General features: G+C 45.1%; 1 protein-coding gene across 1 annotated transcript in view; it reads right to left on the minus strand.

Annotated features, from left to right (window-relative positions):
* The window catches only part of LOC309808260 (BCL-6 corepressor-like), a 30,800-nt gene extending 23,977 nt beyond the window's left edge, over positions 1-6,823 (minus strand). Inside the window, exon 1 of the mRNA XM_082628362.1 lies at positions 6,525-6,823. The gene's annotated coding sequence lies outside the window, so the exon portion shown is untranslated. The remainder of the gene's footprint in view (positions 1-6,524) is intronic.
* Positions 6,824-7,975: the final 1,152 nt, after the last annotated feature.

The following is a 7,975-nucleotide window of genomic DNA, read 5'->3' on the forward strand; positions in this document are numbered from 1 at the left end:
TTGTAATGAGGTGGAGAGACCTAGAGTCTGTCATACGGTGTGAAGTAAGTCAGAAAGAGAAAGACAAATACCGTATGCTAACACATATATATGGAATTAAAAAAAAAAATGTCATGAAGAACCTAGGGGTAAAACGGGAATAAAGACACAGACCTACTTGAGAATGGACTTGAGGATATGGGGAGGGGGAAGTGTAAGCTGTGACAAAGCGAAAGAGAGGCATGGACATGTATACACTACCAAACGTGAGGTAGATAAGATAGTGGGAAGCAGCCGCAGAGCACGGGGAGATCAGCTCGGTGCTTTGTGACTGCCTGGAGGGGTGGGATGGGGAGGGTGGGAGGGAGGGAGATGCATGAGGGAAGGGATTTGGGAACGGATGTATATGTATGACTGATTCACTTTGTTATAAAGCAGAAACTAATAAAAAAAAAATTAAAAAAAAAAAAGACACAGACCTACTTGAGAATGGACTTGAGGATGTGGGGAGGGGGAAGGGTAAGCTGTGACAAAGCGAAAGAGAGGCATGGACATATATACACTACCAAATGTAAGGTAGATAGATAGTGGGAAGCAGCCGCAGAGCACAGGGAGATCAGCTCGGTGCTTTGTGACCGCCTGGAGGGGTGGGATGGGGAGGGTGGGAGGGAGGGAGATGCATGAGGGAAGGGATGTGGGAACAGACGTATATGTATAACTGATTCACTTTGTTATAAAGCAGAAGCTAATAAAAAATAAATAAATAAATAAATAAATAAATAAAACACAAAAAATACAAAAATAAAAATGCTCCCTGCCTCAAAGGAGTTTACAATCCCTTAAAGGAGACAGATGAGTCAATAGATCAGAAATACAGATACTATGTGAACACCAGTAAAACTGCCTAATCCATAAAGAGTCGGGGGGTAGGTATGGTTGGCCAAGTTTATCAGAATTTATGATTCTAGGGCTGAATCTTGAACATGGGTAGAAGTTAACCAGGTGAGAAGCGTGGGTCACGATACTCTAAGCAGAAGAAGCTTTATGGGCAAAGGCAGAGGCTGAAAAGCACAGTGCTTAGGGGACCTACAAGCAGTTCAGCTTGCGTGGAGGCAGCATGAGATGAAAGTCTGGGCTTGTAAGTAGGAACCATGCCAAGGAGTTTGGACCTGATTCTTAGAACACTGAGAACCACTGAGAGATGTAAGCAGGTTGTGATGGGATCAGATGTAAGTTTTAGAAAGAACCCTCTAGCTGCAGGACTGAAAAGGGTTTGAAGGGAGGCAAGGCATGAAGATAACACATAGTCTCTATATAATCCATATAATAGTGTCACTAGGGTCTGAACTAAGGAGGTGGCGGTAGGGATAGAGGATACAGGTAATGAACGAGCCGTTAAAGACGCTGACGTGACAAAGCTTGATGAGGAACTGATTCCTTGAAGAAGGTGAGAGAGAAATCAAGGATGATTCCCTGGTTTAGGGTTTGGGAGACTGGGTGGGGGGTGATGCTGACCACTGAGCTAGGAGCAGGTTTAGAAAGATGATTTCCCTTTGGAAATGTCGGATTTCAAATGCCTGTGGAAGGCCTAGGGGAGAATGCCCAGCATGCCCAGGGCAGTTTTTTATCCCCACTCACCTCTCACATCACCTGAGGGACTCTCCCTGCCTGCCTCCAGCCTGGAAGAAGGTCCACCAGATTACTGACATCTCTGCCCTGTGGGCAAGGACCAATTTCTTTTCATTTCTGTATCCCTGCTCAGGCTTTAGCACACAGTAGGTCAATGTGTATTTGTTGAATTGCCTCAAATTTACAGAAATACACTTCTTGGGGAATGAATAAGTTGCTTTTACAGATGGAAGACCAGAAAAACAGCTATGAGCAGAAGGCCAAGGAGACACTGCAGAAAGTGCTGGAGGAGAAAATGCGTGCAGGACAGCAACTGCAGAGCAAACAGGTGTGGGGATGCTCCATAATCCTTGGGGCTGGGAACCCTGGGGCAGTCTGGGTGGCAAGGGAGCCAGCTGCACAACCCCCTGGAACCCCCAAGGCACCACCCTCTCCTCTGATCTCCCTCAGCGGTCCCTGGCCCTGGCCGAGCACAAGTGTGAAGAGTGGAAGAGCCAGTACGAGAGCCACCCCCAGCATGCAACTGTCCCCTACCCTGCCAGCCCAGTAATCATGAATGCCGTCTTCCTTCTCTTTTTTACAATGTGGTACATATGGATTTTTTAAAAATGAGATTTAACCAGCTTTTAAACCTTTCTTCTTTCTAACAATATCAGTACTCTCTGACTCTCCAAATGCGCCTTTTCAAGTGGATTTAATTTATGGAAAAATCACCCTTCATACTTTCCCTTTCTTTTTTAAACCTCCCCATGGTAGTGTAATGTAGTAGAAGGAGATTTGGCCTGGGAGTTTGGACACCAGGGTTCTAGCGGCAGTAACCCACAGTTACACACGTTATATTATTAAAGAAAAAAGTAACTTACAGAAATGTATGAGGCCATTATGCACGTACACACAAATATATATTCACTCATATATCCATAAAAAAGTAGTCTGGAAGGTTCTATAAAATGTTAAAGGTGTTCATCCCAGGGTGGAGGAGATATACGTTAACTATATTACCCTCTTAAATTTTTACAGTAAATATATATTACTTTTATAATTTAAAAAGCCAAACTTTTCATTTTTAAAAACCTAAAACATGAAAGAAAACTGGAAAACCAACAAAATTAAAACAATCCCTAAGTCTGAGGCAATGATTTTTGTATCCGAGTACAAGTGATGAATGAAAATACTAAGAATGGTGTGTGACACCTTAAAGTATAGAAAAAAATACAGTAAGGCAAGTAGGCATTAAGATAATAGAATATAAAAAGTTACCCAGATATATTCAGACAATGGACTACTATTCCAGTAATAAAAAGAAATGAATTACTAATATGAGCTACACGGATGAGTCACAACAACATGAGGAGCCAAAGAAGCCACGTGCAACAGGGTACTTATTGTATGCTTCCATTCATATGAATTTCTAGAATAGGAAACACTAATACATAGTGAAAGAAAGCATGTCAGTGGTTGCCTGATGCCAGGCCTGGGAAACTGACTGTAAAAGGACAAGAAGGAACTTTTTGCAGGTATTGGAAGTGTTCTGTATCTTGACTTTGGCGATGACAATATAGATATACACATTTGTCAAAACTTATCAAATTACATGCTTAAAATGGGTACACCTTGTTGAATGTAATTCATACTTCAATAAAGTTGATTTTAAAGTTAAATTAAAAGTCACCTATGGGGACTTCCCTGGTGTCACAGTGGTTAAGAATTCGCCTGCTAATGCAGGGGACGTGGTTTCAAGCCCTAGTCTGGGGAGATCCCACATGCCGCCGAGCAACTAAGCCCGTGCGCCACAACTACAGAGCCTGTGCTCTACAGCCCGTGAGCCACAACTACTGAGCCCGTGTGCCACAACTACCGAAGCCCACGTGCCTAGAGCCCATGCTCCACAACAAGAGAAGCCACCACAGTGAGAAGCCGGCGCACTGCAACAAAGACACAATGCAGCCAAAAATAAATAAATTAATAATAATTTTTAAAAAAATAGTCCCCTAGACGTCTGAGTGAGACAGAGTTCCTTTAAGCTTTCAGTCCCAGCTCTTCTCTGAAGCCTCCCCTCATTCACCCTGGCAGCATGTGACCACTGTGCATCTCTTTAACACCTTATATTTATCGGTTCCATTCAGATTTGATGCTTGAAAAGTTTTGTATATTTTATGTCTATCTTCCATTCAACTTGGTTCCTCTAAGGCAGGAACAATAATCTCTTTCATAAATTGAGACCATTACAAAAACAGAATTATGTTCCCTTTCCTCCCAATCAGGGGAATTTGAAGTAGGATTGATGAAATCCTGGAAATCATAAGCAAAAATGTCATTTCTGCATTTTTATGGCCACAGGGTCCTGTGTTTTCATCAGATTTTTGAAGATATCACAGAGCCCAACAATGTTAAGAACCTCTGCTTTGAATCCATGTGCTTTCACCCAGCTCTGTGGTACAAGGCACCCTGCCCCTGGGGCAATCTGTCTGTGGTCCCTGCAAAGATGATAAACCCACATCAAAGACACTTACTCTTGTGCATGTCAGTGGACTCTACTGCCATCTCTTCCTCCACAATGACGTCACTATCGCCATCTTCAAGATTCATTTCTGTCTCATCTAGAACACTGTCTTCTTCCTCTTCCTCCTCCTCATCTTCCTTGGAGACATCCTTTAATGTGGCAAGTAGTCTGTTGTAACCAGAAACTTGTTCTGGTTCACTCTATGCTTCACTTTCAGAACTTGAAGTATCTATAAACTCTCTGACTAAAAGGAAAATGGGGATTTTAAAAACAAAACTTATACTGTTCTTGTTGCTACCCAACGACTATCATCAGGCCCACAGTGGAACCAAGTTCAGACTTTTCTAAATAAAAACTAGCTTTTCTGCAAATATGCAACCCTATCTATTCAACCAGACCTAGCACCAAATTTGTTTAAAACAGCTAATCTAGCTATGATTCTAGAAGCGCTTCCTCTTCTTTGAACTGCTCATGTTCCACATGGGAAGACAGCAAACTAAACACATGGAGCTTTAGGTTATAAGGCGATCTAACCTATGTCTCAGACATTTGGCACCTTTAAAGGAGCAACAGGAAAACTTACAACAAAAAAGTGTACTTTATTTCTGAGTCTGTGGTAATGAAATAAGACCTTTGATGATTTTGCACTCTATTTTATGTTAAGCAAACATGACATTCCCTCTGAGGATTCACCAAGAGCCCTCTGGTAAGCCTCCTTAACAGGTTCTAACAGGCTAATCTCTCAGGACAGTTTCATACTTTATACGATATTAGTTATCACAATGGCATTTTAACAGACATCTGCACTTAAAACTAAGCAATATTACTAAAATATAGCTTACATCTAAAATCAAAGAGAGTGGAAATGTAGCCAAACTTTAGTACCATATATAATCTTAAAAGTAACAGTCCAGAATCTACTATCATAAAGAAGGTATAAAGCATTACCAGTTGACAAGTCTGTGGTTTTGCTTCCTTTCTGGAAACCCTGAGAAGAAACAGGCAATGTTAAACTTTAACTACTAGTATGTAGCAATTAGGAAAAGTCTAACGATACAACTTTAAATGAACGTGGCAGACTATACCGTTATAAATACATTATATCTATTGTCAAGTAAAAACTCCATATGCATTTGGACAGGTTTTGGAAGGATATGCCAAATAGATAATAAGAGACGAATGAAAAAGTCTAACAAGACCACATGACAAATACTACAGTCACACAGTAACAGGCTCTCATCCAAAAGATGGGAAATTTTGGCAAATAAAAGCCCTCGGGGTTCACCTTTTCTAGCAAGTTTCTTAAGTAGACTATCCCTCTAACTGTTGATAAAGCAGCCCAAAGGGGTGGGTTGAGCACTAAGATCATAACTGAGAGTCTGGACACTTAGAGAGGAACCCACAACTACCCAAACATTAGTTTCCTCATGGTCATTGAATAGATAGGTGATGTCGAGGGTCCCAAGCAATTTTTTTTTCATTTTTTTTAACTTATTTAATTTATTTATTTTTGCCTGCTATGGGTCTTCGTTGCTGCGCCCGGGCTTTCTCTAGTTGCGGCGAGAGGTGGCTTCTCTTGTTGCGGAGCAGGGGCTCTAGGCTCGCGGGCATCAGTAGTTGCACCACCCTGGCTCAGTAGTTGTGGCTCGCGGGCTCTGGAGTGCAGGCTCAATAGTTGTGGCGCACGGGCTTACTTGCACCGCGGCATGTGGGATCTTCCCGGACCAGGGCTCGAACCCCTGTCCCCTCCGTTGGCAGGCGGATTCTTAACCACTGCGCCACCAGGGAAGCCCCCAAGCAATTCTTTAAAAACATATAAAACGGGGCTCCCCTGGTGGCGCAGTGGTTGAGAGTCTGCCTGCCAATGCAGGGCACACGGGTTCGAGCCCTGGTCTGGGAGGATCCCACATGCCGCGGAGCAACTGGCCCCGTGAGCCACAATTACTGAGCCTGTGCGTCTGGAGCCTGTGCTCCGCAACAAGAGAGGCCGCGATAGTGAGAGGCCCGCGCACCGCGATGAGGAGTGGCCCCCACTTGCCGCAACTAGAGAAAGCCCTCGCACAGAAACGAAGACCCAACATAGCCATGAATAAATAAATAAAAATTAAAAAAAAAACATATAAAACGAACACAAGCTTATAAAATCTCTGCCCAGTCGCCACACAGGAGGCGTGCCGTCTAGCATCAAACTACAGGCTCAACAAAGGGTAGGAAGACCGGCGAAGAACCCCATCTCAGGCGGGAAGCCGCCAGGATCCCCGGGCGAGCTAGGCCGGCGCCGGGGCAGCGTGGCACGCGGCGGGAACTGCCCTGTCACTACCCCCGGGGCACCGGCGGACCAAACGCGGGGACACGCGGGCTCCCACCGGGAAAGGACGCCGGCAGGGCCGGTCCCAGCCTTGCCTCTCCATACCTGTCATAGAAGGGATGCTCCTCGCCGAAATCCCTTAGATGCTTCTTCTGCTTTTTAGTTAGGGAGTCGAGCAGCTGGCTCTGGCTCCGGCTCCGGCGCCGGCTCCCGCGTTTGCCCATGGGGAAGACGTCAAGTCAGCCAACCTCCAAGAATCGCGTTTTTCACCTGGAAGTCGTCTCCTCAACCCACTCACGCGGGATTGCCAACGGCGCTTTACGGCGGAAGCAGGGTGCCGTAAAGCAGACCCGCTTTACGCCGCGCTTGTACGACAGGCGTTAGAACTTCCTGTTTCCCATTCCGCCCCCGAGCGAGGCTCTTTGGAAGCACGCGCACACATGCGCAGCTTTTCTCTGAGCCCCGTAAGGCAGGCAGGCAGGGAGGCTTCGAGCTTCCCCAGGTGGGTAAATGGGTGGGTGTACTTTGTGCGTCTGTTTTGGCTGTGAGAATCAGCCTGCATAAACGTGTAGTAACTGAGATGGTTGAATGCAGTGCCTTTCTATTATGCCATAATACAAATACCAACTAACATTTAAGGCTGCCGGTGCATCTCAATTCATCCTCACAACAGTAAACAACTAGGCCTTGTTAATAAGCCTGATACTGGAGATGAGAAAGCTGATGCTTACAAAAGGTTACACACACACTAGCAAGAGAGGAGATGGAAACCTAATTCTCTCTGATGCGACCACAGGCTTTTCCCACTAGGATCTGCCACATGCGTGTGCTGTGTGAAGAATGAGGACGCAAGGCTGAGATTCCCGCCCTTACCCTACCCCCTCATTTTCTGAAAGTATTGCAAGGGCCCTTGGTAACACATCTGTTCTGGCATTTTTCATGTTATAAAAGCAAAAACACATCCAGAGAGGTAAAGTGACTTTCCTAAATCACCCGGAGAGTCGATGTTAGAGAAAGCAGTCAAACTCAATAAAGTGTCTCAAAACTGAATTGGGGCAAATTGGGATGGAAAACTTTTAAAGGGTAAGTAACTTTTCTATATCTGGGTCGTGGTGGTGGTTACACCTGGTATACAATTACCAAAATTAATCAGACTGTACCTTTGAAATTGGTACATTTTAATGCAAGTAAATAATAATCTCAATAAACAAAGAGGTCAAAACAGCGCAACTGGACTTAATACTCTAGAGACAGGCAGAGTGTGCAGGGATACTTAAAAACCACAGGATAGGGCTTCCCTGGTGGCGCAGTGGTTGAGAGTCCGCCTGCCGATGCAGGGGACGCGGGTTCGTGCCCCGGTCCGGGAAGATCCCACGTGCCGCGAAGCGGCTGGGCCCGTGAGCCATGGCCGCTGAGCCTGCGCGTCCGCAGCCTGTGCTCCGCAACGGGAGAGGCCACAACAGTGAGAGGCCCGCGTACCGAAAACAAACAAACAAAACATGAAAATGTCTCCAAAGTCTTTTGGAGGTGGGCAGCATCAGTAGCGAATCGGCTGC

Source organism: Mesoplodon mirus (assembly GCF_964341445.2).
Source record: "Mesoplodon mirus genome assembly, chromosome: 7".
NCBI lineage: Eukaryota > Metazoa > Chordata > Mammalia > Artiodactyla > Ziphiidae > Mesoplodon > Mesoplodon mirus.